This window comes from Castor canadensis, chromosome 5 (assembly GCF_047511655.1).
Source record: "Castor canadensis chromosome 5, mCasCan1.hap1v2, whole genome shotgun sequence".
In the NCBI taxonomy this organism is placed as follows: Eukaryota; Metazoa; Chordata; class Mammalia; order Rodentia; family Castoridae; genus Castor; species Castor canadensis.
This window is the reverse complement of record NC_133390.1, coordinates 51453147-51477262: the sequence shown is the minus strand read 5'-3', so window position 1 is coordinate 51477262 and position 24116 is coordinate 51453147.

Genomic DNA, 24116 nt, shown 5'->3' with positions numbered 1-24116 from the left:
CTGGCTTTTTTTTAACCTGCCATTCTAGGAATTCTAGGCTGGCTATTTATTTTCTCTAAGCTTGTGGTCACTGTTGCTATTTCAGTCCTAGATGACACCATAAGTCCAGATATGCTGCCAGTCCTTGGCTGTTGTGTTGTCACTGTTCCAGCACTAACCCCATCATCTGTTCCCAAATCTGTAGTTGGTGCAATGTTCAGAATGGCCATAGGAAGTGCTGAAAAGGGTGTTCCATCTCCACAAGTCTCTCTCCATGGGACTGGTATGGGCTTAGATGCCTCATCCACAGTCAGCAGCCTGTCAGGTGCCAAGGGATTCTGTATAGCACTGGTCCTCACTGCAAAAGGATAAGTCTTAAACTCTTGTTCACTGACTTAGCACCTACTTCCTTCTCCCAAGGAGACACTGATTCCACCCATGTTGTGCTACCTGGAGCTGGGGGAAAGATGAGATGTGTAGTCTTGTGGCCACCAATACTGTAATACTGTGTTTCACCTGGGGCCCACAGCCTACAAAGTCCAGTGTAGCAAAATGGGTAGCACAAAGGTACATGATGCTGTGGCCTACCTGTTACTAGGATGGACTTGTGACCCAAGACCACTGTATCAGTTGTAAGTGATACTAGACATAATATAAATTTGTCTAACTGGAGTTACAGGTCTCTACCTAAAAGCAGGGAAGGACCAGAGACTCCACACATAAGGCACTGGCCCAGGGACAAGGGCTCTTGGGATCTTCTTCATATTGAGTTTCAATGACCCAGCACTAAGTTCCCAAGCAAAGTCCTGTGTTTACTTCTCTGTGCTACCATCCAGAACATGGAGTCTGTCTCCATGCTGTGCCACCTGGATCTGGGGGAGGGGTTGTGGAGGCAATCCCTTGACCACCAGACTAATATATGTCTCCAGGCTTGATCTTTGGCCATAGGCTCTGCATGACAATCCTGATACTGAGTTCCAAGTTTAAGGCCTGGATTTCTTATCCCAATCAGAAACCATCTCTCTTCATGCTGGCTACATTTCATTGGAGTTGGAGAAGGAGTAACAAGGACAAATCTTTCTTGCTTGCTTTCTTCAATGCATCTTTTCTTATTATGCTAAAACTAGGTACTGTGATAGCTCACATCATTTCCATAGCTCTTGTGAAAGTCATTTTGTATGGGAATTGCTGTGCAAATTTGCTGGAGCTTCTTACTCTGCTGCCATCTTGCCTCACCTAGTCTTTAAACTCTTTTTGAATGTTCTTTTTTATCCACCACTGCTGCATTTTGACACACAAATTATTATCTTCTACTCTGTCCTGTCTTCTGAAATAGTCTGTTAGCTATAATTCAACATAGATTCCCTACTGATTCATTAAACTTAAGATCCTCAAAGCTGAGTTTACTATCTCTTCTTTCTCAAATATAAGAATGTCTTCCTTTAAACTTGGACAGAAGTCTTCACAATGCTATATTCTCTTCACCTTAGACACATCAATAACCACACCGCTAATTCAAATGCTATGTTCTACAGTTTACATGTAGTTTTTCTCCCAAGGGTTTATGTATTGGAGGCTTGGCCCTCTTACTATCAAGAGATAGAACCTTTAAGAAGTAGAGCCTAGCAGAGGGACATTAGGTCACTGGGGGCATTGCCCTCAATCTAGTACTAATGAGACTCTAGTTAGTTCCCATAGAATGAGTTATAAAAGAGTGATCTGATCCTTCTCTCCCCTCTAGCCTCCTATCTCACCATGCGATTGCTTTCACAGGTGCTCCTTCCAGTGTTATGACATCTGCCATTGTGATGTCATCCACCATGAGGCCCTCACTAGAAGCCAAACAAATGGGGGGAGTCACACAATCTTGGACTTTCAGTCTTCAAAACTGTGAGCTAAATGAACTTCTTTTCTTTATATATTACCAAAACTCGGGTATTATGTGATAACAATGGAAAATAGGCTAATACACTATTTTAAAAGTTTTACAGACATTATCTCATTTAGTCATAAAAACCACTCAAAGTAAGTACTATCATCACTCTCCTTTTATTTTCTCAAGGAAATTAAAGTTTAGGAAAGTGAAAAAACTCATTTAAAGACATACAGCAAGTAAGTAGCAACCTAACAGTCACTCTTAGCAGTTTGTCTCCAAAGCCCACAGTGAATGCTCCTAATTCCACACACTTAATGAAAAGACTCAGTAAATCTGAGACGTTTGTAAAATGAGTATTTGCTGAAGCAAATATAAGGAAAGAAAAAAATTCAAATTGTAAAAATGGATTAAGATGTAAAGAATTTATTGTTTCAAATTGTAACAGTGTCACCTGCATCAACCTGTGTTGGATCCTTTTTGCCATGTTCCTGTCTCTTTTGAGTGGTAGATGGCATCCAGAACACTCTTTGCCCAAGGAACACCTGGCTTCCAGATCCTGTGGGATCCTCAACTAAATGCTGTTTATTATAATCAACTCTTGTTGTTGGAGCCAGTGAGGTCCCTTGTGTTCCGAATCAATCCTCTGAGACAGCCCCATCTCCTGCAATAAGGAAAGCATTTCCTTACCTTAAAATTAAGTTTCAGATTTCCCTGTTTGAAATTGTTTTCTCCTCCTCTCTCCAAATGACTTAGTCCCTGGAAGTTCTGACACTTTCACAGTGCTACTTTAACAGAAAGAGACACTTAAATATACTCACAACTATAGTTTTAACCCAATGACTAACTTACTTTACTGACCAGCCTGCTTTTAGAAACAAAAGTTCTAAAAGAACACTTTTTCTTCTTCTTCCTCATTGTCCTATCTCCCCCCATTCAACCCTCATTCCAGAGAACCGAAGAATATCTTTACAGCTCAGGCAAGGTCGTCACTCTCCTCTCCTTGTCATTCTGAACATGGAAATGAAGGAACATCCAGCACATCAATGGATGAAGGAATGTCCAGGGCAGCAAAGGATAGGACTCCAGAGACACACCCCAGCACAAAAGAAATTAAGCAGACCCATGGCCATCATCAGGCCCAAAATCATGCCTTAGCATGGACAGCTGGAAGGCTATGCTCTGTAGCTTTCCATTAAAAGCCAGTCCTTCCCCACTTGGGACTAGTACTGTAGAGATTTCTTTTTTTTTCCTTGAGACAGCAAATCCTGCATTCCTTATTTTGCCTACCAAAATTAATAAACCTTCACTTCCTTTTCTTCAAAACCCTATTTTGATTATGGTGAATTGACATCGAGTTCAGGGGACCAAGTTTCCAGTATCACTACTTGGTAGTAAATGATGTATTTGACTGAGTCCTGAGACTAGCAAGACTGGAGTAAAGAGCAACACTGCCCATCTGCCATAACCCAGGCTATTGACATGGCCTCTCTAAAAGCTCTGTGTCCTATATTTCACCATCCTTGAAGCCAATCTGGCTTTCTTTTTTGCTCCTACCCATCTCCTACTGTACTCCTACTTTCTTCCTGGGGGGGCCTAGATGAAGTTTTCTTAATGATTGCTTCTGTTTTTAAGCCACTATCCTTCCACTGGACTTTCTGGGGATATCTTCGGTTTCTCAACATATTTGCAGGGCAGTGAGCTGCATAGTTGTTTATGCAAGTATTTATTGAATACCTACAATTATACCAGCCACTGTTCTTTGAGATTGTGCTGAAGTTAAAGGACAATGGGAAATAATCTGTCTTCAAAGAAATGACATTCCATCTGGAGAACCAATAACTATGCAAATTATAAAAGAAGCCATCAAAATGTTCAGTGAAATCTAAGAACAAATCCTCCAGATGAAAGGTTGATCATTAGTGCAGAGGTCCTGTGGGCAACTACATCTTTAAGGTTCCTGAGGTCAGAGGTGAATGTTGTTCATTATTCTCTCTTGACCTCTAGCAAATACTTCAGTACACAGAATTGGTGCCCAGTGAATAATTATTCAATGAATAATTGTACCCACTTAAAATTCCAAGTGCTCTGAGTTACTTTATTTAGGTAACACAGAAGCAGACCAAGCAAATGAAAATAATCTTAGATTGTGTTCCATAGAAAAGAATGTCAGGCTGGCCCTGAAACCAGTGAAGCATCCATCCCTGCAGGTGCTCCACCTGCCCACACAGCTTGTCACTAGAGAAGAGCTTAGAGATCTTCATGTTCAGCTGGGCATTCGAGCCTTTCTGCAGTCTTTATACAGCCTGTTTATAAACACCCAGATACAGAAGACTCACTCCACATGAGCTTCCATACAGCTCAGACAAATTTGGAAATCCTTCTTTTCAATGAGATAAAATCTGTCTTTGCAAAACTTCCATTTGGTCCCTGATACCACAGAGAATAATACTTCTTCCAAAGAATAGCTCTTCAGTGAAACCAATTAGTCTCCACCTTCCCAGTCTCCTCATTGTCCCAGTTGATCTCCATTGCACACACATGCACTAATTGCTTTTTTTTTAAGTTTAGCATCCAGAATAAGAAAGTCAAACACCACCTGATCAGCTTGAAGAAAATAAGTAAGTATGATTACTTTTTTCTGGTCTAAATCTCAAATAACATGGCCTATGATCACATTAAATTTTTAGCTGTCACAGTCCACCTATGATTTATGTTATATTTACTTTCAACTAAAATTTTCACATAAGCTATTGCCAAATTGTATTTCCCCATCTAGAGACATTGTATAATAGACTTTAGAACCCAACAGTAGGTTTTTCCACTTTTCTCTATAATTTTGAAGACTCAGTTTATAATCCTAACAAATGTTTAAATTCTAACATTGTCATTAAACAACTCCAATATTTCCCCAAGTTTAAAGTTATCCATTTATTAATTTAAAATATTTAATTTATTGAGTAGTCAGTGGTTGCTGGGTAGTGTTCTAAGAACTGGAGATTCAATAATGGAAAAAAGACAAGCAAAGCCTCTGCTTACAAGGAATTCACAATCAAGAGTGGTAAGAGCATGTGTAGGAGGGTTGGGAAAGGAGCATTGTGAGTTGTGGGTTCAGAAAATGCCTCTCTTTTCACTCTCCCAATGCTCTAGTAAGATGATTATGCTTTCAACATATTAGATCATTGATAAGAGTTAAACTGACTTTTCTCTACAAGTTGAAAAGACACTGTATTTTCTCATAGCCAGTAAATTTCTTAGTTGTCAAATGAGGTGCACACTGAGAACCTGGCATAAACTCTCTGTTGCAACTCCTTGGTTTTCATCCAAGTAATCACTCAGGTTCTTTAAAATGACCTTTCATAATCCCCTTGGGAATGTAACTCATGTGACCCACTTCACCAGTCTGAGGTACAAACATATTCACACCTAATTTATTTTTCTAACTTGTCTCTTAAATCCCAACTAATTTTGCAAAGAATACAGCATACCAAGGGAGTACAGAGAAACACTGCTTTTTATAAAGTCCAAAAAAATCCTTGTGACCCTTTTCTTAAAATATTAGACTCTTCCATTTGCATGGTTAAATGGAATCACTTCTGATTTTCAATTAACTATAAAAGTGATTTGTTCTCTCCACCTCGGTATTTATTAAAGGAGAGAATTTTAATTTTCTATTAGCAGGTAGAGGAAATGATCAGTTCTTAATCGAAGAAAAAATGCAATACTTATTCTTAGAAATAAGTTTTAAAACCCCTGGCCTAGGTACATAAGGATAAGAAGGAAGGAATGGTGGACCTAGGAATTTGGTCTACCTTGCCACCAGTAGAAGAGAAGAAATGATATCCTCTACCATGCCTTCTGTTTTCTTTACCTTTTTTACTTCCCAATCCAGAAGGAAAAGAAGACTAAAAAGGAAGACACTGCACTGAAGTGGAAGAAACTATAGAAACTGGATTAGAAGAGACTGAACTGGCCCAAAACATAAAACATTTTTAATTTACAGCCTTCCAAACTAGTTCTGACTTCTCATTTCTGGCATGGAAATCCTACCTCACAGCCAGAAAGCCACAGGCAACCTGCTGGGGAATTTCAATGACGCACCAACCACTCACTTGCCAGCAGCAAAGTTTTCTCCCACACTCTCCCACTCCTATCTTGCCAGGGGTTGACACTCCATGAGACCATTCCTCCCAACAAGGTCAGCCTATTGCCAGTGCTCCTAAGCACAAGATTTTCCTTCTTGCCTACTCCAGGCATCAAGACAGCCTCATGATCTGTCTGGTGTCAGCACACTCTGTATTTAGAAAAAATGAGATCGTATTACTTAAAAGATGGAAAGGGGTTTGTTAAATATATCTCTTGTAAATGCAATATGACTTACTAACCTTTAAATTATTCCATGCTGATTTTGTCTCATCTCGTCAAGAGTAAAAGGTAAAAAGCACCCACATTACTTAACTGAGCACCACCATACCACTGTGTTAGCTTAGCAAAGGACTTGAACCAATGGCATAGTCTTTGTGCTAGTTTTCATCACTACAACAAATATCTGAGATGAATCAATTTATAAGAAGAAAAGTTTTATTTTGGCTAACAATTGTGGAGGCTTCAGTCCTTGACTGACTGACCTCATTGCTCTTTGCTGTGATGAGCAGCATGTCATGGTAAGAACAATTGGTAGAACGGAACTGCACACCTCATGGCTAGAAAGTGAAAAAGAGTGAGAGAAAGGGGTTAGGGTCACACTATACCCTTCAAGAGTACACTCCTAATAACCTCTGGGGGACACTTATCCAAATTATCAGTGCTCATTCTAATGAAAGAACCATTACTTAAGAGGAAGTGAGATTTGAACAACAAATTATTCAAAACCTGATGAAAATTGCAGAAGTTTCTGGCATACACAGGAAAAATAAAATAGTGATGCTGCTAACAGTAGCTAACAATGTACTTTATATAGATTATTGCATTTCTTACATGCAATAATCCCATGAGAGATTACTGTTATCACAATTTCACAAAGTAGGTAATTTTTGTTTTGACTTATCCATCAAGACACAATGCCCTTACCTAGTGTTCTGCTCTTAGGATTGGAAGATGGAGCATTAAGTCTACAAGATTCATCAATAGAGTGGGAAGGCCCTTTCCTGTGCATGCCTCACCCACAAAGGGCTGTCTGCCTTTTCCTGCAGGAGACAGGTCTCATCAAATACAGATTCAACCAAATGATCTCATATAGCTTTCAGCAATGGCACGAAGAGGCCTGTGCTTAATACAACCTGTTATCCTCATCTCTCAACAATCCCCACAATACTGCATTTGCAGAATTCTCCACTGGAACAAGTTTCCTTTCATTTAAACTTTTCTACAAAGGATACTACCTTAAACGCTTTGGTTAAATGGCTTGCTAGAATAATCTTTACAGGCACAGGTATGTATTAAAATGCAGATCATGTTGTCTGGTAATAAAAGTCAAGGTAAGGTATGAGAATTCAATCACCAGGAAACTGAGGACAGGATAACACTGAGCATGTATCCACAAGTAAAAGTAGAATGCTGCATGGAACACTCCCTACTCAAACTCGTTGATGAATTTGCAATTCTCAAGAGAAGCCAGCCTGTCATGTTTTGTTATGGTTTGTGCTTCTGCATTTGAATTTGCAATTAAATAATACTCTGTCAATTTATTGAGCTTGTCGTTTATTGCCTAACAAGAAAGTGTTCATTGTATGAAGAGAATCAAAAAGTGTTTCCATGGGCTATACACTTTGGGGCGGGGAGAAATGAATAAAAAGAGGGGAGAGGGAACTTTTTCAGGAAAAGTACTTAAGCCCCAATTCCCACAGAACTTGATTTCTTTCTTCTGTCTGCTTTTAAAGGTGTAACTTTGAAAGTCTTTTTAGCAAGTTTAAGGGACATGGAAAGGCTTGGCTAAGAAGCAGGCTACCTTTTCTTGCTTCACCATTTGCATTGGCTACAAGCATAGGCATCTGCAAGGTGAAGCGTTGGCCAGTATTTTAATATCAGAGATTCCATCACCCATTGGCAATTACCAACTCTTTATAGACAGAAACTTTCTCAACCCTGGGCCTCTCACAGTGCCTGACACCCAGAGAGGAGATGATTAGTCAATTAATTTACTTGCATCAAAATTAACAACATAAGGCTAGGATTGTGGCTCAGTGGAATAGTGCTTTGCTAGCATTTGCGAGTACCTGGGTTCACTCCCCATCACCTCAAAAAAACAAAACACTTAACTGGTGACCCCTGCCCAGTAAGAGAAGTTTACGGGTTTGGTCCAAGTAATAATAGGTTCAGAACTGTCAGATCCTTCTCAAGCAGCATAAGGAGGATGTTTACTAATTAACAAATCGTTATGAGATAGTTTTTGATCTAAAAACAGGGAAGTTATATTTTTAAAAAATCTCAAATGAGAAAAGATATAGTATAAGCCAAAATAACATTTCAGTTAATGATGGACTTCATATATGATAGTTACCTCATGAGATTTTAACGGAGCTGAAAAATTCCTATCATCTATTAACAACAAAAAAAAGATATACTACTCTCCTGTTTGTGTTAATGCTGGTATAAATAAACCTGCTATGCTACCAATTGTATAAAAGTGCAGCACATACAATTATGTATAGTTCATAATATTTGATAATGTTAATAAATGTCATGTTACTGACTTATTTATTCACTGTAATATACTTTTATTATTTTAGGATGTACTTCTACTTACTAAAAATAATTATTATTAAATAGTTGCTGTGTTATGCCAGCCATAACCTTATAAATCTCGTGTTTTCATATCTTGATTGCATAATTTTCTCTTGTACTTGATTCAATCTCAAGTTTTTGCTCAGCATAGCCCTTGGAACAATATGCACACACTTTATGTATATATCTGTATGTATATATATATATACATACAGATATATATAATATAGCCTATGTATGTAGTACACTATACCATCTAGGTTTGTGTAAGTACACTGTATGATGTTTATACAATAACAAAATTGCCTAATAATTCATTTCTCAGAATGTATCCCATAATTACATCTAATGTATGGCTCTAATTAATTCAAGTACCCATGCATGTACCAAGGGAAGGTTAACACTTGACTGCTAAATCTGGGTTGTTATAGATGGGTGATGTGAATACATGAAGTCAATGCATGGATTTTGTTACTAAATTTTTCAGAAATGGCCCAAATATAAATCAACAATACCTTTGCAATCTGGAAAAGTTGTTTGTTTTATATGTAGGAGAATCTAGTCCTTCCTGGGTTTTTTAAAAATTATTATTACTATTTCATTCCTTAAAGTTTTTCATTATTTTAAGCTTAATGTTAATGACAGCTGAAGCAAACAATAGTGCTACCAAAAGTGAGGGGTCAATTTCCCTCCACAAGCCTCCAAATTTGGGAGATACATCTTCTTTGTCTGGAACACAAGAACATATGTATGACGTACCTTTCCTTGGCCTTAATTTTGAAGTATATTAGAATCTCCCTTGCTACAATATTTCCAAAATGAAAACTGCTTAATTTGCTCTTTGTGTTTGCCCTTCCTCCCATTTTTGTTACTACTCTGCAAAACCAAGTCCTTATCACCTGATTCTGAAACAGACTTCTGGTTGCTTCATTTTCCTCCCAGTCTACTCCCATACACTTCTTGTGCTTAGGTGTAATTTCCTTAAAGGAAGCCACTATGTTTATTCACTTGTATTCCAAGCATCTTGTGCAGCTTTTAACATGCAGTGAGACTTCTTTAAAAATTTGATGATCAAGTGAATGAGTAAATGTTTAACTCCCTAATATTTCTCATTTCATCAGATCCAGCAACTGGATGGCTATATCCTATCTCATCGAAATATGTTAATTGCATTATTACAGATTTTATGTTTGGGAATCACTTACTTGACAAAATTCATCTGTAGCTCCCAGATCAATACTCTGGGAGCTATTTGTGCTAAACAGCAAAACCTTTCAGTCATCCAAAATGATGCTCCCAGCCAAGACTGAATGACCTACATTGCCTTTTTGTCTCAACATTCAGACAGCAGATTTCTCAACAGAAACCTTAAAAACAAGAAGGGCATGAAGTGAGGTATTCTAGGGACTGAATGAGAATAATTTCAGCCTTAGGATACTCAGCAAAATTGTCATTCAAAATTGACAGAAGAAGAAAAACAGAAACAAACAATACATGAGCACCAAGCCACCACTACAGAAGATTCTACAAGGAATTGTACTCACAGAAGATGAAAGCAAACAAAACCCATGAGAGGACATGAAGTATTAAACTGCAGGAGAAGAAAAGTCATCAGAGAGTGGCATTGATTCGGCTGCACACACTCAAATCCTTAAGCACCAAAAAAAACTAAATGGCAGGATTCACTACATACCTTTCAATATTAACACTGAATGCCGATGGACTCAACTCCCCCATCAAAAGACACCAGTTGGCAAACTGGATTAAAAAGGAAGATCTGACAGTCTGTTATTTACAAGAGACCCATTTTGTTCACAGAAATAAACACTAGCTTATGGTGAAGGCTGGAAGATTTACCAAGCCAATGGTCTCTAAAAACAGGCAGGAGTAGCAAGACTCATATCAGACAAAGTAGACTTCAAACTTACAAAGACAAACAAGACAAAGGACACTCCATACTAACAAAAGGGGCAATACATCAAAAGGAAGTAACAATTACCAACCTGTATACACCCAATGTTAGTGCACCCAACTTCATCAAACATATACTAAAGGACTTAAAAGCACATATAGATCCCAACACAGTGGAATAACCCTCTATCACCAGTAGATAGGTCATCCAAACAAATAATCACAAAAGAAATCCTAGAGCTAAACGACACCATAAGTCAAATAGACCTAATAGATGTCTACAGAAAATTTCATCTGGCAACACACAATGTACTTTCTTCTCAGAATCCCATGGAACTTTCTCCAAAATACACCATATCTTAGGGCTCAAAGCAGTCTTAACAAATATAAGAAAATTGAAAGAACTCCCTGCATTCTATCTGATCATGATGCAATAAAACTAGAGTTTACAAACAAAAGCAACAGCAGAAAATATGCAAATTGGAGGCTAAATAACACATTGCTCAATGATCAGTGGGTCATAGAAGAAATAAGAGAGGAAATCATACAGTTCCTGGAATTTAATGAAAATTAAAACACAATCTATCAGAACCTATGGGACACAGCAAAGACAATTCTAAGAGGAAAGTTTATAGCCATGAATATTTATATTAAAAGGAAAGAAAGATCTCAAATAAATGAACTAATGCTACATCTCAAACTCCTAGGAAAACAAGAACAAGTAATACCCAAAAAAAGCAGAAGAGAAATAATAAAAATAAGGGCCTAAATTAATGCAATAGAGACCAAAAAAAAAAAAAAGGCAATGAAACAAAAAGCTGGTACTTTATAAAATAAACAAGATTGACAAGACACTAGCAATTCTGACTAAAATGAGGAGGGAAAAGACCCAAATTAGTAAAATCAGAAATTAAAAAGGGGAAATAACAACAAACACCAAGGAAATCTGGTGAATTACAGACTACTTTGACAACCTATATTCAAATAAATTGGAAAATCTTGAAGAAATAGATAAATTTCTAGATACTTATGACCATCCAAAACTGAACCAAGAGGATATTAACCACCTAAACAGATCCACAATATATAATAAAATTGAAGCAGCAATAAAGAATCTCCTAAAGAAAAGTCCAGAACTTGACAGATTCTCTGCTGAATTCTATAAGACCTTTAAAACAGATTTAATGCCAACGCTCTTTAAACATTTCCACAAATAGAAAGGGAAGAAACACTGTCTAATTCTTTCTATGAAGCCATTACTGCACTCATCACCAAATTAGACAAGGACACATCCAAAAAGGCAAACTACAAGCCAATATCCTTAATGAACATTGATGTAAAAATCCTCAATAAAATAACGGCAAACCAAATTCAACAACAGATCGTTCACCTCAACCAAGTTGGCTTCATCCCAGGGATGCAGGGATGGTTCAACATAAATAAATCATTAAATGTAATACAGCACATTAATAGAAGCAAAGACAAAAGCCATTTGATCATCTTAATAGATGCAGAAAAAGCCTTTGATAAAATTAAACACCATTTCATGATTAAAAACTCTAAGGAAACTAGAAATAAAAGGAATGTACTTCAACATTATAAAGACTACATGTGACAAACCTATAGCCAACATCATACTTAAGAGGGGAAACTAAAACCAGGTCCCCTAAAGTCAGGAATGAGACAAGGGTACCCACTCCCCCCCCTCCAATTCAATATAGACCTGGAATTGCTAGCCAGAGGAATAAGACAAGAAAAAGTAACAAAGGGAACATAAATAAGTAAAGAAACTGTCAAAATATCTCTATTTGAAGATGACATGATCTTATACCTCAAACACCTCAAAAAATCTCTGCCCAAAAACTCCTAAGCACCATAAACAGCTTCAACAAGATAGCAGGATAGAAAATCAACTTACAAAAATCAGTAGCCTTTCTATACACCAACAATGAGCAAATTGAAAAAATATAGGAAAACAATTCCATTTACAATAGCCTCAAAAAAACCAAATACCCAGGAATAAACTTAACAATGGATGTAAATGACCTCTACAAGGTGAACTACAAACTGTTGAAGAAAAGAGATTGAAGAAGACTACAGAAGGTGGAAAGATTTCCCATGCTCATGGATTGGCAGAATCAGCAGAGTAAAAATGGCTATACTACCAAAAGCAATCTATATGTTCAACACAATTTTCATCAAAACTCCAATGACATTCACCACAGACATTGAAAAATCAACCCTTACATTCATTTGGAAACACAAAAGACCACAACAAGCCAAGGCAATACTAAGCAAAAAGAACAATACTGGAGGTAACACAATACCCAGATTCAAACTATACTACAGAGCCATAACAATAAAAACAGCATGGTACTGTCACAAAAACAGATATGAAGACCAGTGGAACAGAATAGAGGGCCCAGATATGAATCCACACAGCTACTTTGACCTAATTTTTGATAAAGGCACCAAAAACATATGATGGAGAAAAGACAGCCTCTTCAACAAATGTTGCTGGGAAAAGTGGTTATCTGCCTGCAGAAAACTGAAACTATCTAGTTTCATGCCTTTCACCCTGTACTAGTATCAACTCAAAATGAATTAAGGACTTTAATATCAGACCTGAAACCTTGAAATTAGTACAGGAAAGAGCAGGGACTCCTCTGGAAGCATTAGGTATAGGCAAAGAATTCTTCAGTAGAACTCCAGCATGCCAGCAACTAAGAGAAAGGATGGACAAATGGGACTACATGAAATTAAAAAGATTCTGCACAACAAAAGAAATGGTCTCTAAATTGAAGAGAACACCCATAGAATGGGAGAAAATCTTTGCTTGGTATGTATCAGACAAGGGACTGATAACCAGACTATATAGGGAGCTCAAAAAACTATTCTCTCCATAAATCAATGAACCAATAAAGAAGTGGGCAACTGAATAAACAGAACTTTTTCAAAGGAAGAAGTCCAAATGGCCAAAAAACACATGAAAAAATGTTTACCATCTCTGGCCATGAGGGAAATGCAAATCAAAACCACACTAAGACTCCACCTCACTCCTGTTAGAATTGCTACCATCAAGAACACCAATAACAACAAATGTTGGTAAGGATGTGGGGAAAAATGAACCTTCATACACTGCTGGTTGGAATGTAAGCTAGTACAACCACTATGGAAAACAATATGAAAGCTTCTTTAAAAATTAAAAATAAATCTGCCATATGATCCAGCAGTACCATCCCTAGGGGTATAACTGAAGGAATGTGACTCAGGTTATTACAAAGGCAACTGCACCCATGTTTTTTGCAGCACTATTCACAATAGCCAAGCTATGGAAACAGCCAAGATGCCCCACTACCAATGAATGGATTAAGAAAATGTGGCATTTATATACAACAGAGTTTTATTCACCCACAAAGAATGAAATTTTATCATTCACAGAAAAATGGATGGAACTGGAGAATATCATCTTAAGCAAAGTTAGAAAGGCTCAGAAGGCCAAAACTCAATGTTCTCCCTCATATACAGGTTATAGACCTAAAACAAATGCAGTAATATTATTGGACACGGGTCACACACTGAGGGGAGACTGTGCATTGGAGGGATAGGGAAAGGGAAGGAAACCAAAAAACTTGAATGTGGTTGATATGCTCACTGTATAGGAACGAATATGGTAATCTTAAACTGGCAGAGGCCAGTATGGGAAGGGTACTAGGAAGTAGGGAAGAGGTCTTGTAGAGATGAACCAATTTGGGTGGTAATACACATATGCATGGAAACAACACAAGGAAGTTCTCTATATAGCTATCTTCATCTCAAACTAGAAAAACACTATTTTTCTTTTTATCTTCTATGTTTTCTCTTCAACAAAATTGGAGAGCAAGAGGGCAGAACACGTTCTGGCTGGAAGTGGGGAGTGGAGGTGGCCCAAATAATGTATACACATGTAATTAAATGTAAAAATAATAAAATAAAATTTTTTTAAAAAGATTACATCTTCTCCATGAAATCTTCCTAAAGAGTTGAGCCACCAATTAATTGTCTTATCCTTCAGCCTTTAAGGTAACTATGACTTTGTATCATGGAAATCAAAATGTAACTACACTGAATCTTGATTTAATCCCTAATGTTGTTTGGCTATAACCACTTGAAAGCAAATATTCACCTCATATTTATAACAATTACATTTGTTTAAGCTTATTTGTGAATGTCATATCCACCTAATAAAGCCAAGTGGTTTTAATTTGCCTTGTTTCATATTATTGTAGAATGGTGGAGCTACAGAGAACCTTAAAAACTCCTCCATATCATCCTGACCTGGAGAATAAGGACACCAAGACCTAGGAAGTGACTTGCCCAAAGACATGTCATTGTTATGTCTGAAACAGAAGTATGGACCATGACTCCTAAGCCTCTGCAGTCTGCATTGCTCTAAACCAGCTGTACTGACACTCCTTCCGTTGAGAATAATTTTATATAAGTAGGGTTTCTCCACATCTACATCTTTGAAAATGAAAATTAGTAAGTAAATTATTCTATATCCTATCTCATTCTAGAAATTTGTCATATTCATCTATGGATGTATGTCATAGAGCTACCTGCTCCATCAGAGATACCTTTCCAACAAAATTTCACTTTTTTTGTCAAATGACTGCTTCTACTTATTTTGTTTTGACCACTTGTAGAGTAAAAATAAAAATGGAGGAGATGAACCAATTCAGATTATAACACATATATACATTGAAATGTCACAAGAAAACTCCCTGTGTAGTTAAGCGATCTTAAACAAACACAAATGTCATTTTTTTTTCTTTTACAAAATTGGAGAACAGGAGGGTGAAATAGGTCCATCTTGTGGGTGGGGTGGGGAGAGAGGAGGAGGTTGGGAAAACGTGTAAAAGAGTGAATATGATGCAAATACTGTGTACACGTGTACATAAATGGAAAAATAATACCTGTTGAAATTATTCCAGGAATGGGGCAAGTGGGAGATAAAGGAGAATGGTAGAGGGGGGTGAATTCAAGTATAATATATTATAAGAACTTTTGTAAATGCCACAATGTACCCCCACTCAACACAACAATTAAAAAAATTAAAAATAGAGAGACAATAAAGAATGTCAAACTTCTGACTGATACAAATAACGTGACAAATGTATTTTAAATGAATTTTTATAATATCTGTAATTCATCCTAAAATATTTCAAAATTCACAGGATGCTTGATTTGTTCCAATTAGTTTGAACCTTTATTATAGGAGAAATCATTTGTCTTAATCCAAATTATACAATTCAGGTAGAAAGCCTGCACAAGGCTAGGTCTGCCCAGGGAGATACCCAAAGGCTGCCATGGGGCAGTGTGTGTGAGACTAGGCAACTGTGGGACTGATATGAGTGGTATAAGTGTGAGGATGTGGATTACCTAGGAAGAGGCTGCCTGTGTGTGTATGAGAGGACTGTTGGGCAGGAAGGATGGATGTGACTTTGCAGTATGACACCATGCATGTTTCTGGGCTTGCTTTAATGTCCCAGCAGTATGTGAGACATGGTGTGCACTAAATTGAGTGAAGGATTTTAAATGGTTGAGGGATTCTGCTACCTGGAGGAAGCAGATCTCAGAACACATTCCCATGAGCAGAGACCATGAGGACTCAGTACAGATGAGAGCACTGAAGCATGAAGAGGATGAGAGCCAGGAAGAGCCAGGATTCAGATCCAGGACAGGATGACTCCAGAGTGCCTTTCTATACAGGCTGTCATGTAATGCACTCAGTAAATGCCTGAGTTCTATCATCTCAGGTAAAGTCCTTCTCTAATGAAGAGTTAGGAAGAAGTGGAGGTGACAGGAATTGAACTTAAGGCCATGCCCCTGGGTTTAGTGACTATCACAGATGTGACTATAGACTTCTCTCAAAATGAGTAAGAATAACTGAATTTTGCTCAGAGGCGTCTATAAGGGAAGGTGATGTTGGAGAACTACAGAAACTTGGTTTCAGTGGGTCTTTGCATTTCTGAACCAGATGTGATCTTATTAGAATAAGACAAAGAGCCTTGAGTGATAAAAGAAGAGATGTCAAGAGGCCCGTGTCCAAGTCCTATAGTATATGTGGGTGATCAATAAGTTATTGCCAAACTAGGACATTTGTGTAGAAAAATTATTCTAAAATTATGCTTATAAGCTATGACCTTGGATGTTTTACATTAGGAGAAAACTGGAAATGTGAAGACTTGTTTGAGAGTGAGTCACTAAGTCAGAAAACACATTTTAGGAAATAGACATTCATTCACATAAATGTTCTTATGGAGGCCACTCTACAAAATATGGAACAGATGTTTATCTGATTGCATGATCTTATATAAAACAGACTTTTCGACATGGGAGAGAGAATATATAATTCTAATACAGATAAAAAAACACATTCAATTGTTTAAAAAAAAATCCAAGCAAGACTATGGAGAAAAGAAACTTTTTTGAAAAAAAATATAGGGACTGTTAGAAAACATTTAGCAACATTTCAACCCTTACTCTTCATACTGGAGAAGGGGATGAATGTATGGGAAGGCCTTTAACCAACATGTCCACCTTGTCAGCAAATACACGCAATAGAGAAGCCTTTTGAGTGTGCTGAGTGCGGGAGGGCCTTCCGGCAGAATGCTTCTGTTATTTGACATCAGGGAGTTTTTACTGGAGAAAAGTCGCATCAGTGCAAGCAGTATAAAAAAGCCGCAGACAGCATGCACACCTTGCCTCAGAGAGTCATATTGGAGGGGGATCCTATGAATGCATGGAATTTGGAAAGGCCACTAGTGAAGGTTTTCCCAGCTCATTATCATAGGATTCACACTGAGAAAAATCTATGAAGTTATTAGTTATGGGAAAGTTTTAAGGCAGAATGTTTTTCTCATACATCATTTGGCAATACTACCATATTGAAGAGAAACATTTTGTATTTATGGTGGGAAGTCTTTCACTGATCACGTAGGACTTACTCAGCATAAGAGAACTCATACAGGGGAGAGACCTTCCAAATGTAATGTGTGAAACCACTGTAAGAAGGAGACTAAGGTAGAAAGAAGAAAAATAGAGGAGATGAAACAATTCAAGTTATAATACATTTATACATGGAAATGTCACAATGGAATGCTCTGTGTGCTATTTTAAACAAACGTCATTTTTCTTCTCTTTTCTTTTATTTATAAATATTGGAGAACAGGAGGGCAGAACAGGTCCTGCTTGAGGAATTAGTACCAGTGGCAGGGGGAGAAGGTGGGGAAAGGGTGTAGGATGGTGAATATGGTGCAAATACTGTGTACACATGTGTGTAAATGCAAAAATAACACCTGTTGAGACTGTCCCAGGAATGGGGGAAGAGGAGATAAAGGAGAATGGTGGAGGGGGTGAATTCAAGTATGATATTTTTGATATATGGTCAGAACTTTTGTAAATGCTACAATGTATCCCCACTCAACACAACAATAAAAACAAGTATGTTTGTGAGAAGGTTTTTAGCCATGGCTCATCTCTGAATTCAGAGAATTCATACAGAATAGAAAGCTTACGTATGTAAAAATCTGTGAGAAAGCATTTAGCTATCATGGCTTCCTCTTTACCAAAGAGTAAAGAGCATGCTAGAGAAAATCCATATGAATGTAAAGCAGGTGGAAAAGCCTTCAGGCAGAGAATATATCTTGCTCATTATCAGTAAATTCATTCTGGATAGTCACCCTCAATTATTCCCTCCTCCTCACTCCCATACCACCAAGTCCGATAGATCTAATCTTCTAAATGTCTTTAAAATCAGTCCACCTTTTTTCCAGTCCATGTTGCATCGTTATAGTCCAAGACACTACCATCTCATTTGGATTTCTACAATATGAAACTATTGTCCTGCTTACTCCTCTCAAATGCATTTTGAACACTATAGCCAGTTACTCTTAAAAATAAAATAAAAATATATTACTGTTTATTTTCCATTCAAAATAATTGCATTGAAAAATATATTATAACCCATTTTAAAGGCCTAACACACAAGTAGTCAGTGCCAAGTAAATGCCAGCCATTGAAGTAAAAGTATGCAGTACAAGGATGGTCAGATGTAATATCAAAGGGAAATCCATAATCCATACGCAACTAGCAAAAGTGCTCTGTTCTCCTTGTCTCTTGTTGGAAATGGGTTTTAATGAATGCAAATAATGGTCTGTTGAACAACATGGTGGATGCTAGAAAGTGGATCTTTGATGTAATTAAAGGAATTCAAGGTATGTGATTGAATATAAATACTTTCGAACCTTTCCTATGTTCATATGAACTAGGTAAAAAATTGCAGCAAAACCTGTACTTTTTCCCTGTAGAGGTGGTACCTGAGTCTATTCTGTGTTGCTATAACAAAACATCTAGTCTTTGTAATTTATAAAGAACAGAAATGTATTTATCAGAATGGTGGAGAATAAGCCTAAGATCAAGCGACTGGCCCTGGTGAAGGCCTCTTGCTGCTTCCTCTGAAGGGAAACAACACATAGCAAAGGCAGAAAAGCAAAAGAGAGAAACTCCTTCTGTCAAGCCCTATTATAAGTGTACCTAATCTCATTCACATAGTAAGAAACTCCAGGCCCCACCTTGGTCATTAAATTTCAATAGATGAGTTTTGAAGAAGTCACATTAAAACCATAGCAGTACCCTTCACATGATTCCCTGAGTCTTGATTCCAAACCATTGGTTGAACAGCAATACTATGTTATTCACTAAACAAAATCCTCCCCTGGAATATTGTCGTGGATCCTTACAGATTCTTTTTACATGGTATAGCTAACTAGAGCACATAAAAGAACAGAGGGCTAATGTGCCATTAAATTAGGGAACAACTTGAAAAACTTGAATGTTTATCTAATCAACATATGTACAGTGGCAAAATTTGCCATAAGATAACTTTGAGAGTCATGGCTACCATTCCCCTCAATCATTTTGACACTTACCATTACCAGATCCATTACCACTTGTTTATACTGATCTTGATCAGATTGTCATAAGTCAGTTGGCTAAATGAATGATGACAGGTATCCAGATTCCATTGTACACAGTTTAAAAATGACATTCTCATTTCTGTTTAAAATGTCAATGTGTGCGACACACTAGAAGTTTTACTTACAAGTATGTAAACATATAATGAAAACTTGTAGGTGTCAATTTCAAAAATATATGATGAGGTACTGGAGTACTCCAATTTTTCTGGAATATTTTAAGTGATAGATGTACAAAATGGAATGCTATTTCTAAAATATAAAATTATGCATTTCCCTAACTTAAAGGGAATGATGTCCTAGAATTTGCAGCTTACATTCAGATTCTAGGATACAGCTCTTTGTTATCTGTTCCCTGTCTTTCTCTCTAGCTTTAAACTCCCAAGAGTGCCAGGAAGCACTTGCAATATTCCCAATGACAGGCAGGCTACCAACTGTGTAAAGCTGTCACCCTGCTTTTGTGAATATACGGATACTAATGCATCTGCCTGAAGATCCCTTCCTACTACTTCACCTGTCCGGGTCCTCTTACTTGAAGACATATCTCAAGCATCATCTCCCACTTTTCAAATTTTTATTTGTTCCTTCTTTGTGCCCCCCAGAGCAACCCAAATCCAGCATTTGTTATATTGTTGGTATTCAGTGATTCATTTATTCACTCACTCCCTAGCTGTCTTCATAATTTCCTAGTGGGGAAGGCCTGACATCCTAGAGCAAATCAATGAATGAAAAATGAAATAAATTAATATGTAAATAAACAGAAGGACTGAATAAAAGGAGCAAGGAGATAAAGGAGTTGTGATAAGTAGCAAAAAATGAGAAAACAGGGTGGAGATTGGAAGAGGAAGATGTGCAAAGAGAATCGATAGATTCTTCCCACATTTCCCATAGCAACACACAGGCCTCTATCCTTGCTCAGGTGCTTTGTGCCCTGTCTCAACAAACCAGCAGGGCTTAAAAACCAACCCTACCATTATTAGCCATGTGGCTTTAGCATACATTACTAATCCTTTCTAAGCTCCAGTTTCCTCAACTCTAAAGTAGAGATAATTAGATTAACTTCCGTCATATAGTTGTTAAGAGGATTGAATCAGATAACCATGATCCACCTGACACAGTGCCTATCACATAATAAACACGTGATGGATTTTTAGATGTAAATACATTTCTAGCCCATATTAAGGAATGAGAGAAGACACTTTTTTTCCTGCAGTGTAAAGCACATAGCCTGGACAAGAGTATTGGATGAGCCTAATTTGAAGCTCCAGGATATTGTAGCTCAATGCTGAACACATAGCAAAACCAAATAAGTAATGTTTCCATCTATTAGAGTCCATTCTTTATCTGTAAATGACAGTTTGGGGCTGGGGTCAAAAGATTTTAAGTCATATTAACAGCATAGTTTTAGAGTCTCAACCATTAAGAAAAAAACAAAAATTTCTATGAGGCTGATATATGAACCAGTAAAAAAGAATCCAGTCCTGCAACAAAAGGAGCTTTGCTTAATGGAGCTTGACGTTCTCAAACTTCCTGAGGTTATCAAGAAATTCTTATTCTCACATGAATAACAGCAGAGTGCTTATTGACCCAACCACAAGGGTGGATTTGGAGGTGAAATACTGGATTAATTATTATATCTCACTGGACTGGATGCCTTGAACAGACATCAGTTTTCTTGGTTGGTCACTTATTAACAATCATTGTCTTGACATTCTAAGCATGCTGCCCAATTAGTAGTTCCTGGCAGCAGCAGCCTATAGAGTTACTGGAATCTCTGTTTGCTGAGTTATTACATAACATTTACACCTAGTTAGCTGCCTGACTAGTCACATTATTTCATGATGTTTGGCCTGAAGAGCATGTCATGTTCACCAGAATAATCTCATTATTCCTATAACATGCTTTGCTTTTCCCACCTCTGTGCTTTTGTTCATTCTCCCCCTTCCCACAGTGGCCTTTATTCCCCTCAAATTGTTCAATTCTAAAAGTCCTGTTAGGTCCAAGTTAAGTGTGCTTTTGACCAGGGTTAACCCAAGTAAACTGTAACTTGCTTTTGAATTTCTTGCACTCTACTGTATTTTCCTTGCAGTACCTTTTGCTTTATATCCTATGTTTTCATTACTACTGCCTTGCACACAATAGATACCAAATAAGAGTGTTTAATGCGTGAACTAGCGACCCACTACAGCTAAAGCTACTATATATTACTTGAAAATGTAAATAAACATCAACTTCATAAAAAGAAAACTCATTTCTCCCTATGAGGAAGTTTTGCTTTATAACCAACAGCTAAATTCACTTCCTGCTTGTGTGTCTTCACAAGAGCTTACTTAAGAGCTTACTCCAGCCAAACTAAATCCTGGGATTTCATCTCTGGCTTATCACCAAATTAGCTTGACCTGGGTCTCACTTATTTTATATTGAAACACTGCCCTAAAATACAGGTAGCAGAGGTCATAATTAGGGAAACTTGAAAATGAAAGCTGTGAATTGGTGCTTTGGACTAAAGAAAGAGCATGGAGCTCTTCACTTGCCTCCTTTATGCATCTACTCATTCCTGGAAACAAGGATCCTATCTGGACGAGAAATGACTAGGTGCTGGGTCAGGGTAAAAATTGGGGGAGATAAGAGAGGATATTCATGAGATCAGTATTAGATAAAATCGGAATTATTTTCAATTATGTTGGATTGAGTAACGGCATGCTTGTTATGAAATATAGAAACCTCATCAGTTAGAGATGCATGCCACAAAAATGACATGATTTCTGGTATTTGATTTGAAGTACTCAAAAGAAATGAAGATAGATAGTGAAATAACTATTGAATTAACAGACTGGTATATGGAGCTCATTATACTATCCTACTTTTGTGCACTCAAATATGTCTACACTAAAATTTTTTAAAGAAATAGTCTTTTAAGGCCACAGATAATCTTTATACATGAAGATTTCTCCAATGAAGAACTCCAGTGGAGTTCAAGAATTTTGAACTCCAAGAGTACTGATCTCCAAAATAAGACTTTTGTCTAAACTGATAAACAAAGGAAGAGAGATTTTAATTATCTAGATCACCAGTCTATGGTATCTGATTTAATCCTGATGACTCCAAAATCACTGCTATGTTGTGCACACTGTGAAGTAAATCAGAAAACTTGACCTGAAAGCAATAGCTGTGTTTTTAATTTTAAACACATTGAAAGTTACTTTCATCAGTCCTTGGTCAAGATTTCAGCCTCAACCTAGTATGGCCAGTTCTTTGGTGTTTATTATGGAAGGGATGGAGAGAAAGGTAAGCCTATAGTGTAATAAAGTTCCTGGAAGCTTATCCTGGGAATAATCTGGGTAGCACATAATTATTCAGCAAATCTGCCCTAATTTAAATTTAAATCTCAGCCATTAATCAAATAAAGAAGCCATTTAATAACTCTTACCCTTACTAAACCCCTTTTCCCCAATATGAGGCAAATACCAGAGAAATTCAGAATTTTTTCTACCTCAAATTAAATCAATATAGCCCTTCCATTCATGGAAAAATCAAAGGCACCAAATGAATTTGTCTTTTTAAATATTGCTGTTGCCTTTTGCAAATACAACAGAGACTGAAACCCTCAGACACCTGAGGAATAATTTTTTTCTTTATTTCAACTCCCCTCCTACCCCCTGGAATGAGCATATGTTCCTAGAAGACACTAACTTTTTGTTTCCAACTTCTACCTTCTATTATAGGGTGAAAGAGACATGCAATAACTTTATTGATTCAACTAAAACAACTGACTTAGCAATTTATTGCAGGAAAATAAACATACAGGTAAGTTTTAATAAAATACAAAACAAAAACTTTAGTTAACCATTTTATCAGCTGCTACTTGCATAGAAAGAATTTTATAGGGCTTGAGGGCCTTATATTACACCAACAGATCTGGGCTTTGTGAAGTAGAACTGAGCAAGTGAAGCATAAAGAAACCAGCAGAAAATCTGAAAGTAGCAACAACCTACATTTTCACATTCTGCTGTACATGAGGCAGTAGTGGCCACCCAAATTCCTTAAGAAAAATCACCTAAGTTAGCATTTTCTACATGTTTGCAGAACTGAAATATTATTTTTAGTACACAATATTTTAAATTTTTATCTGATACATACTAATTGTAGCATGTTTATGAGATAGAGTACAATAACTCAATACACGTATGCAATGTATAATGATCAAATCAGGTAATTAGCATTTTCCTCTCTTCAAACTTATATCATTTCTATGTATGGGGGAAATTCTACTTTATACTCTTTGAAATACATCATAAATTGTGGTATGTTATCGCTACCCTATTGTGTTAAAGAACACTAGAATTAATATTCTTCCCATCTAAGTGTATTTTGGTAACTGTTATCCAACCTCCCTCTATCAATTAAAATGTTACTTACTTTAAAACTTTCTAGAGTCTTTAATATGAAAATAGATATTATTAGTCTTGAAGAAGGGATGTTGTAGGAACAAAGCAATGTTCAGAGGTTTGTCTTGAAGCACTAGTATTCCAAAAGTATTAATGACTTGTGGTTTGAAAACATACCCAGAAACACGAACACACACACACACACAAACCATGAACACACTAGAA